An 11,148-nucleotide genomic window follows, 5' to 3' on the forward strand; every position below is an offset into this window, starting at 1 on the left:
GGGAAGGTTGTTGAGTGACAAGGGGTGTGTGGTATAACACACTGGGCTGGGGTTTGGGCTGGAGTGGTTGTTCTCAACTGGGGAGGTTTTTGCCTCCTGACTGTGCCCCAGAATTTAGCAAGACTTGAAACCTTTTTGGTTGTGATAACTGGGGCAGGCTTTTTCCTGGTACAGCGTGCTTGGAGGCCAAGGGTAGTATTCAGCATCCTACCTACAGTGCACAGGACAGACCCTACCACAGCGAATGATCCAGCCCCGGTGTCAACAGGGTCAAGCTTGAGAAGCCTGGACTGTGGGGTTAGAGAACCCTTTTTTAATTTTTAGAGACAGAGCCTCTCTGTGCCTCTCACGGCGGAATGCAGTGATGTGATGTATAACTCACTGCGGCCTCCACCTCCAGGGCTCAAGCGATCCTCCCGCCTCAGCCTCCTGAGTTGCTGGGACTACAGGCCTGTACCACCACGCCTGGCTCATTTTTTGTAGAGATGAGATCTCACTATGTTGGCCAGTCTGGTCTCGAATTCCTGGGCTCAAGCAATCCTCTTGCCTCGGCCTCCCAAAGTGCTGGGATGATAGGCATGGGCCACTGCACCCGGCCCATTCTTTCTGTTTCTTCCATCTCATTGAGTTCAAGTTGCCTGTGGCTGTGGTATATAGGTCAGGGTGAGTAAAGTTCGCTGCTATAACAAAGTGCATTACTTCAGGGATAAGGACTTTCCTTGGCCAGGGGCAACGGCTCACGTCTGTCATGCCAGCACTTTGGGAGACCAAGGCAAGAGGATTGCCTGAGCCCAGGGGTATGAGACCAGCCTGGGCAATTTGGTGAGACCTCGTTTCTACAATAAATCAAAAAATTAGCTGGGCATAGCGGCGTGAGCCTATAGTTCCAGCTACTTGAAAAGACGAGATGGAAGGATCACCTGAGCCCAGCAAGTCGAGGCTGTGGTAGCTGTGAGCATGCCACTGCATCCCAGCTTTCGACTAAAAAAAAATATATATATATATATTATTATTATTCATTTATCAAATGAATAAATGAATCTATTCCCTTCATTCACTTAAGACTGGGGCCAGCAAACAATAGCTTGCGGGCCCAAGCTGCCTCGTTTATTTATTTTATTTCACTCAATTAATTACTTTTAGAGACAGTGCCTGGCTCTGTCACCCAGGCTGGAGTGCAGTGGCGCGATCATAGCTCACTGCAACCTTGACCTCCGGGGCTCAAGTGATTCTTTTGCTTCAGCCTCCCAAGTAATTGGGACCACGGGCATACACCACCTTGCCTGGGTCATTTCTTTTATGTTTTATAAGGATGGGGTCTCGCTACATTGCCCGGGCTGGTCTCAAACTCCTTGGGCTCAAGTGATTCTCCCACCTTGGACTCCCAGAGTGCTAGGATTACAGGTGTGAGCCACTGAGCCCGGCCTGTTTTTTAAAATTTTATTTATTTATTTACGTTTCTTGTCACTGACTTCAAGCCCATTTGAAAATTATTTTTATTTATTTATTTATTTATTTATTTATTTATTTATTAATTATTATTATTTTTTGAGTTGGAGTCTCACTCTGTCACCCAGACTGGAGTGCAGTGGCCGCTTCCGGCCACCGCAGCCTCGACCCGCTGGGCTCCGGCGATCCTCCCGCCTCGGCCTTCCAAATAGCCGGAATTGCAGGCATGCTACTACCACGCCCGGCTGAGTTTTTTATTTATTGTAGAGATGAGGTCTCACCAAGTTGCCCAGGCGGGTCTCGAACCGCAATCCACTCACCTCAGCCTCCCAAAGGCGCGGGATGACAGGCTGAGCCACTGAGGCCGGCTCTTTTTATTTTTTTGTTTGTGCTCTACACAGGAAGAGAAACGTCTCTGGTCATAAGCGGTAGAAATGATCGCGGAGCTGGGCACAGTGGCTGTCATCCGCCTGTCATCCCAGCACCGTGAGAGGCTGAGGTGGGAGGATCGCTGGAGCCCAGGAGTTTGAGACCTGGCTGGGCCACAGTGAAACCTGGTCTCTACAAAAAATGAGAGCATTAACCGGGGGTGGTGGCACGTGCCTGTAGTCCCGGCTTCTCGGGAGGCTGAGGCGAGAGGATCCCCGGAACCCTGGTGGTCAAGGCTGCGGACAGCTGGGAAACGCACCCCTGCACTCCAGCCTGGGCGACGGAGGGAGACCTCCAGGAAAAAAAGAAAACGTGTTTGCCGATGGCTGAGTTAGTCGGTGTTTGCTGAGTGAGCTTTCTTGTTGGTTAGCGGTACCTGGTTCGTGGTGATTTGAGTACGGGTTACCTGGGTCCATCCTGCCTTGACTAGTTCCTAGTTATGTGACACCAGGCAGGCGTCCGAGTTTTCTTGGGTTTTCTTGTCTATAGGATGGCGGTAACGGTGATGGTGATGATATATTACGACTCATAAAAATGCTATCCACCTTGTGGACATGTCTCTTCATTCGGCCCTTTCCTGGGGAATGGAGAATTCTACCATGGAGACGCCATCAGAGTAGGCTTCCTGGAGGAGGTGACGTGCCAACTGACTGCGGGAGGTTGGGACACCGTTGAGGGACTCAAAGAAGCTTGGTTTGTCTCCCCTGCTGACGCTGATGGTGCCAGAAAGCGGGCAGGACCCAGGACGGTGTCGGATGGGCATTGCTGGTCCTCTGGAGACCTTAGTACCTTGGAGAGGCAGGCTGTCCTCCTCTGAGGTCAGGGATGGTGTTCTGAGACCTGGACTGGAGGAGGAACTTGGGGAGTCAGGTCTCTTGGGGGTCAGTGACAGAAATAAGCTCTGTTGTTGAGTCAGAGGAATTTTAGAGTTGGGGAAATTCGAAGCCCAGTCTGCGAAAGTATCGGTCAATCAATCTTAGATCTTGTGATAGAAAACTCAACTGAAACTGATTCAGTCAAAAATCATATTGATTAGGTCACATCACTGAGATGGTTAGGAGAAAATGCCTTCAGGTCTGGCTGGATCCAGGGGCTCAGAAAATATCTCAGAGCCCCCTTTCCGCCCCTGTTCTTTCCACCTCTGAACTCGGCTTTCTTTTGGGTAGTTTTGTTCATTCTCAGTTATTCTTTTTCAGTTATTCTTTGCCCATCACACAAGTGGACAAGGAAGCCCGGTGTCTCCCAATTCATAGTTCATAACCCTGAATTTTTTTTTTTTTTTGAATTGGGGTCTCACTCTGCTGCCCAGGCTGGAGGGCCATGGCACGGTCACAACTTAAAACAGTCTCGACCTCCTGAGCTCAGGTGATCCTCTCACCTCAGCCTCCTGAGTAGCTGGGACTACAGGCATGTGCCACCATGCCCCGCTGATTTTTAAGATTTTTATTTTGTAGAGACGAGGCCTCGCTGTATTGCCCGGGCTGCTCTCGAACTCCTGGCTTCACACAATCCTCCTGCCTCAGCCTCCCAAAGTGCTGGGATTGCAGGCATGAGCCACTGCTCCTGGCCCGCCACAATCCTGAATTCAGTGAAAAATGGGGTTTTGATTTTCTGGTCACTGAAGCCGAGATCCTAGGATTATCTTTCACTGGAAATTTTTTTTTTTTTTGAGTTTGTCCAATCCTGAATCGGTTGCAGTGACCAGAAAAATATCCTACTCTGGTGGGCCAGGCCAGGGGAGCATGTCCAGTCCTTGAGTTTCACAGGGGAAACTGAGGCACTGTTACCAAAACAGGAGGACTAAGATGTCAGGAGCAAATCGATGCTTATGTTGGCATCAAGTTCTATATTAATCTCATTTTATTTTTCGAGACGGGGTCTCATGGTCACACAGACTGGATGACAGCCTCGACTTCCTGGGCTCAAGTGATCCCCTCGCCTCAGCATCCTGAGTAGCTGGGACTACAGGTGTGTGCCACCACGTCCGGCTAAGTTTTTCGGTTTTTTTGTAGAGGTGAGATCTTGCCACATGGCCCAGATTGATCTTAAACTCCTGGCCTCAAGTGATCCTCCTGCTTCGGCCTCTCAAAGTGCTGGGATTACAGGTGTGAGCCACCACTCCCAGTCCAAGTACTAACTTGAGGTCAGGCTGTTGGCATTTGGGGCCAGCTCATTCTTTGTCCTGGGAGCTCCTCTGTACATTGTGGGGTATTTAGCGGCATCCTTGGCCCGTTTCCATGTGATACCAGGTGCACCTGTCCCCCAGAGCTGTGACCACACAATGTCCCCAGCCTTTGCCCTAGCAGGCAGAATCGGCCTGGGTGGGAACCACTGTTGGGGAGGGAGTGAGCTTCCTGTCGAAAGGTCCCGAAAGTGCTGACGGTTATTGGCTGGGAATGGCAAACAAGAGATCGAGAGCTCCTTCGAGCTAGGATATTCATTAATGCTGTTTTCGGAGACGGATGCTGCACTCATAGCTGAATTTGTGGGAAGAAGCATAGCAGACACACACAGTGTGCGCTTTTTAGGGTTCACGGCCTCGTGGGGGAGAGGGGCTGTGCATTTGTCTCTTAGGTTGTTGGAACAAAATGCCACAAACTGGATGGCTCAGGACAACAGATACTTATTCTCTCTCACTGATAAAGGCCAGAGGTCAGGGCTCAAGGTGTCTGCAGAGCTGGGCTCACTCTGGAGGCTCCAGGGAGAAGCCTTCCCGTTTCTTTTTTTGTTTGTTTTTGAGTTGGAGTCTCACTCTGTCGCCCAGACTGGAGTGCAGCGGCCGCTCCCGGCCACCGCAGCCTCGACCTGCCGGGCTCCGGCGATCCGTCTGACTCAGCCTTCCGAGTAGCCGGAACTACAGGCACGCGCCACCACGCCCGGCTGATTTTTTTTGACTTATTGTAGAGATGAGGTCTCGCTGCCCAGGCGGGTCTCGAACCCGCGGGCTCAGGCCATCCACTCACCTCAGCCTCCCAAAGGCCCGTTTCTTCCAGTTTCTGGTGCTCCCATCTTCACACGGCCTTCTCTGTCTGGATGTCTCTCCTGGGTGTGCTTATCTCTTTTACAATTTTTATCCTATTTATTTATTATCATGATTTTTTGTGGAGACGAGGCCTCGCTTGCTGCGTTTTCTAGGGTGGTCTCGAATTCCTGGGCTCAAGTGATCCTCCGGCCTCGGCCTCCCAAAGTGCCGTGATTTCCATGCCTGGCTTTCTCTGGGTTTCCCACCAGGACATTTGCCATTGGATTTAGGGCCAGCATCCTGGATGATCTCAGTGGGCTCTAAATATCTCAAGATCCTTAACGTACATTTTACAAAGTCCTTTATTTAAAAAAATCAGAGTCTCACTCTGTTGTCCAGGCTGGAGTGGAGTGGCACAGTCATGGCTCTCGTAGCTCACTTGCAACCTTGGCCTCTTGGGCTCAGGCGATCCTCCTGCCTCAGCCTCCCAAGAAGTTGGGATTACAGGCGTGCACCACCATACCCAGCTAATTTATTTTATTTGGGAAGTGTAGAGAAGGGGTCTGGCTATGCGGCCCAGGCTGGTCTAGAACTCCTGGGCTTAAGCAGTCCTCCTGCCTCGGCCTCCCAAAGCGCTGGGATGACAGGCGTGAGCCACTATGCCCGGCCTAGTTTCCGCTTCTTTCGAATGAAGGTAAAGATCATCCCTGCCTTATAAGGAGGTTATAAAAATTAAAAATGAGGCAATAAGCTGGGCGTGGTGGCATGCATCTATAATCCCAGCACTTTGGGAGGCCGAGGTGGGAGGATTGCTTGAACCCAGGAGTTGGAGACCAGCCTACGCAGCACAGTGAGGTCCTATCTCTACAAAAAGTTACTCGGGAGGCTCAGGTGGGAGGATCATTTGAGCCCAAGAGTTGGAGGCTGTAGTGCGCTATGACTGCACCACTGCTCTCCAGACTGGGCAGCAGAGTGAGATCCCGACTCAAAAAAAAAAGTCTGTATTTCGTTCCTCCCCCTATCCCACCCCCCACCCCCTTTTTGGGAGAAGACAGTCTTGCCCTGTCACCCAGGCAGGAGTGTAGTGACATGATCTTGGCTCATCTCAGCCTCTACCCCCTGGTCTCGAGCAATTCTCCTGCTTCAGCCTCCTGAGTAGCTGGACTACAGGCGTGCGCCAACACACCCGGCTGATCTTATTTTTTGTAGAGAACAAGGTCTCGCTGTGTGGCCCAGGCTGGTCTCCGTTTCCTGGCCTCAAGCGATCCTCCTGCCTCGGCCTCCCAAAGCGCTGGGGGATTACAGGCATGAGCCACCACACCTGGCCTGTATTTTCATTCCCGATGTGCAAATGAATAAACTGAGTCAATGGAAGATGAAATGATCTGTGCAAGCTCCCCCCAAACCCCAGCCTGGTGAGATGAGCTGGCCTGGGACCAGTTCTGTCTGCTCCTCCCACTAGGGCTGAGTGTGTCCTGGGGGTGGCGGGGTCAGGTGGGTGAGACAGGCTGGCTCTCAGAAGGCTTTGAAGGCCAGGATGAGCTGCCTCTACGTTGCATCTCCACTTTGGTGTTTGTTTTGTTTTGTTTTGTTTTTGAGTTGGAGTCTCACCCGGTCGCCCAGACTGGAGTGCAGTGGCCGCTTCCGGCCACCGCAGCCTCGCCTCCCGGGCTCCGGCGATCCTTCCGCCTCAGCCTTCCGAGTAGCCGGAATTACAGGCATGTGCTACCACACCCAGCTGATTTTTTGATTGATTGTAGAGATGAGGGTAGAGATGAGGTCTCGCTGCCCAGGCGGGTCTCGAACCCGCGGGCTCAGGCCATCCACTCACCTCAGCCTCCCAAAAGCGCGGGATGACAGGCTGAGCCACTGAGCCCGGCTTCATTTTGGTGTTTTGTAAGGAGGCACGGCACAGCACGACCACCCTTTCTGAGCAGCTCCCCCAAGGGGCCAGGGCCCGCAGGATGGAGGGACTGAATGCTGATGGCCCCCAGCCTCCCCCTTTTTTTTGAGTCAGGGTCTCACTCTGTCGCCCTGGCTGGAGTACAGTGGCACAATCACAGCTCGCTGCAGCCTCTACCTCCTGGGCTCAAGTGATCTTCCCGTCTCAGCCTCCAGAGTAGCTGGGACTCCAGGCATACACATCACCACCCTGGCTAAAGACTTTTTTTTTTTTGGGTTGGAGTCTCACTCTGTCGCCCAGACTGGAGTGCAGTGGCCGTTCCCGGCCACCGCAGCCTCGACCTGCTGGGCTCCGGCGATCCTTCCGCCTCAGCCTTCCGAGTAGCTGGAACTACAGGCGTGCGCTACCACACCCGGCTAATTTTTTATGTATTGTAGAGACGAGGTCTTGCCAAGTGGCCCGGGCGGGTCTCGAACCTGCAGGCTCAGGCCATCCACTCACTTCAGCCTCCCCAAGGCGCGGGATGACAGGCTGAGCCACCGAGCCCGGCTTAGATTTTTCATTTTCATATAGAGACAAGGTCTCACTCTGTTGCCCAGGCTGGTCTCAAACTCCTGGGCTCAAGCCAGCCTCCCGCCTGGGCCTCCCAAAGTGCTGGGATGACAGGCGTGAGCCACCACACCCACCTCCTTTTTCTTTTTATCTCCCCAGCCAAGCCCTGGTCACAGGCATTTCTGGTTTCCGGCAGCTCCCTGGGGTGGGGCGGGGCAGGGTGTGCGTGGGGGCGGGGGCCCTGGGTGCGGCCCTTGTGTGAGCCCTGGGTCCCCGCCTCCCACCCCCCATGGCCTCTGCTCCTGCAAACCGCCTCCCTGAAGGACTGTGGTGACCCGGCCGGCCTTTCTGGCTTGTTCTTTGTCTGAGCGGGGGGTGTGCTGATAGAAGACCTGCCCGCAAATGGGGAAGAGAGTGAGGCTTGTGCTTCCCGCCGTGTCTGAGTGCTGATTTGCATGTGGCTAAGATGCCAGCCCAACCAACGGCCGCCTCGGAGATCCCAGAGGAAGGAAGAGGGGGCCGAGGGGGTTGCCCCCAGCAGGGAGAAACCATCTGCACACATCCCTGCTACGTGGGTTTAAAGGGCCTCCTGTTGCCTTGGTTTTCCTTTGCCACGTTCTCGCACTCTTCGGGTGACTGGGAAGTCCTTCTGGTGGTCTAACCGCAGTCACGGCTGCTGTCTGAGGGCGCCCCTTTCTTTCGCTGGCCTCACCTCAGCCCGGAGGGGCGATGAATCATGTCCCCTCTCCTCTCTTTGAGGTGTCACATGATGGGAGGGAAGCCGGGCCGGCTGAAGGCTCAGCTGATCTCCCTGAGGTCAGGAGGGAACTTCTGCCCTTGGGCCAGACAGAGCCATCTTCTCTGTCACCTCTGGGAACCCGCCAGCCCCTTATGGGGCCTGGCCACAGCCCGCAGAGGCTTCTGGGTAGGAGAGAGAGAGGTACATGGACTTCCTGTTGTGTGCCAGCCCCTCCCCCACCGCATGGCATCCCTCCCTCCCCCGCCCCAGGCACCAGGAAAAGCTCAGTGTGGTGTGTGGTTCAAAGAGGCAGCGAGGGACCTGGTTAGGGGCCTGGCCTCTGGGTCCAGAAAGTCCGTATCTGGCTCCCCACCCCTGCCAGTGTGGCCCCGGGGTAGGGGAGAGCCCCTCTGTGATCCTCAGTCTTGTCGACTTTCAGATGGGTATTTATTCCCTCAACAATATATATATTTTTGGAGTCAGAATCTCACTCCGTTGCCCAGGCTGGAGTGCAGCCACACACTCCCGGTTCACCGTGGTCTCCAACTTCCGGACTCAGGCCGTCTTTCCGCCTCAGCCTCCTGAATCGTAGGGACAGCAGGTGCACGCCACCATGCCCAGCTCATTTAAATTTTTTTATTTTTTTTGAGATGGAGTCTCACTCTGTGGCCCAGACTGGAGCGCAGTGGCCGCTCCCGGCCACCGCAGCCTCGACCTGCTGGGCTCCAGCGATCCTTCCGCCTCAGCCTTCCAAGTAGCTGGAGCTACAGGCACACGCTACCACACGCGGCTAATTTTTTTGATTTATTGTAGAGATGAGGTCTCGCCAAGTTGCCCAGGCAGGTCTCGAACCCGCAGGCTCAGGCAATCCACTCACCTCAGCCTCCCAAAGCGTGGGATTACAGGCTGAGCCACCGAGCCCGGCTTAATTCTTTTTTCTGTAGAGATGGAGTCTTGCTATGTTGCCCAGGCTGGTCTCGAACTCCCGGGCTCAAATGATCCTCCCACCTGGACCTTCACACCTGGCTGCTTTCAGTGACTTTTATTGAACATCTATGGGCCAGGCATGCTGCTAGGTGTTGAGACTACAGCAGTGAACAAAACGCACAGAAAAGGCAGCATCATGTCCCAGCATGTGTGTAGGGGGCAGGGTATAATAAAGTCAGTCAGTGAAATACGTAGCGTGCTGGACAATAAGGTCCGTGGAGAAAAATGAACTGACGAGGATGATGAGGAACGCTCTGTGTGTGTGTGTGTGTGTGTGTGTGTGTGTGTCTGTGTGTTGTGATTTTACTTTTATTTTTATTTTTTATTTTTTAAGTTGGAGTCTTACTCTGTTGCCCAGGCTGGAGGGCAGTGGCACGCTCCCGGCCACCGCAGCCTCGACCTGCTGGGCTCTGGCGATCCTTCTACCTCAGCCTTTGAAGTAGCAGGATCTACAGGTGCGTGCTACCACGCTCGGCTAATATTTGATTTATGGTAGAGACGAGGTCTTGCCAATTAGCCTGGGCTGGTCTCGAATCCACGAGCACAGGCAATCCACTAACCTCGTCCTCCCAGAATGCTGGGATTACAGGCTGAGCCACTGAGCCCAACCTATTTACTTTTTATATTTAAAAAAGTTTTTTTTTTGGTAGGACCCAGTGGCTCACACCTATATGTTGTAATATGTTAATTTTAATATAATATGCTCCTTATAATTAGAGTATATCAGTTATAATCTAGATATTATATATTATATTCTGTATGTAAAATAAGGAATTGAGTTGAATGTGGTGGCTCATGCCTGTCATCCCAGCATTTTGGGAGGCCGAGGTGGGAGGATTGCTTGAGCCTAGGAGTTCGAGACCAGCCTGGGCAATATAGCGAGACCTCATTTCTACACAAAAATAAAAAAGTAGCCGGGCATGGTGTGCATGCCTGGAATTCTAGTTGCTCAGGAGGCTGTGGTGGAAGGATCACCTGAGCCCAGGAGGTGGAGGCTGCAGTGAACCGTGAGCATGCCACTGCACACCAGCCTGGGTGACAGAGCGAGACCCTGACTCAAAAAACAAGCAAACAACACAAAAACACAAGAAGAAGAATGGATACTGGGGCCAATTCCAGTTTACATCCCAAAGGTGGTAAAATGAAATTCCAAGGAGCTTTGGTATCATGGAGGCAGCTCCTCATCTGGTCTACGAATAAACATGGAAAAGAAGCATTCTGAAAAGACTTTCCTCTCATTCGGGGAGGTAATATCTAGGACACAGAGAAGGATGTATCAGTTAGCTTCTGCTGTGTAACAAGCAGCCCCCAAATGGACTGGCTTAAAACCACCCTTGATGTTGCTACTGATTTGGTGAATTGGCTGTGCAGAACTGCTGGTCTCTGTGGTTAGCTATCAGCTTGGCTGGGGAAAGTGGTTCGGGTGGTGTCATTCACGTGTCTGGTGGTTGGCAGGCTGCCTGTGGCTGGAACTGGAGAAGACAGAGCTGGTCACAGATCGTGTGGTCAAGCCTGGGACGGGGAGAGGACATTATACTAAGGGGACCTGCAGTGGGGGAGTAGCAAGGCTCTGCTTGGACAAAGAAGTTGAGGAAGTCTTGGAAGAAGAGACATTACAGACAGGCCTTGAAGGATGAGTAGAAGTTCACCGGGAAGATGTGAGTGGAACTTTTAGCCCAGACACCAGTTCATCCCCATGTATATAATTACTGGAAGATTCAGTAAGAGCAGGTGGAGTGAAGAATCATAGTATCTCTGAGGATTAAACAGATCTCAACTGGCTCTGGCCCTAAGGGTATTTATTGTATGAGGATAACACTAGTTGCTAGTTACTGCAACAAACAAGCTATTTCAGTGATCTAACACAGTAAACATTTATTTCTTAACTACATAGCTGTCTAGTGCTTGTGTTTCTGGTCCCAGATGTGAAGAAGTGCTTTTCCTCACAGGGTGATTCAGGGACCCAGGCTATTTTCATTGTTGTTGTTGTTTTTTTCTTGTTTTTTTGTTTTTTTTTAATTTTTAGCCTATTTATTTTATTTTATTTTTTTAATAATTAATCAGTATTTTTTATTATGGTTTTGTGGGGTACAGTTAAGGGTTAGGTATACAATTACGTTTCATTCA

At 52.0% G+C, this 11,148-nt stretch overlaps 1 protein-coding gene across 1 annotated transcript in view; it reads left to right on the top strand.

Moving 5' to 3' along the window:
* The window catches only part of LOC103250445 (proto-oncogene vav-like), a gene marked incomplete at its 3' end in the record, with an annotated part of 30,044 nt that overhangs the window by 2,372 nt on the left and 16,524 nt on the right, over window positions 1-11,148 (top strand). The gene's annotated exons all lie outside the window — the stretch shown is intronic.

Source organism: Carlito syrichta, unplaced genomic scaffold, assembly GCF_000164805.1.
Source record: "Carlito syrichta isolate Samal-C Ts95f unplaced genomic scaffold, Tarsius_syrichta-2.0.1 Scaffold130456, whole genome shotgun sequence".
Lineage (NCBI taxonomy): Eukaryota > Metazoa > Chordata > Mammalia > Primates > Tarsiidae > Carlito > Carlito syrichta.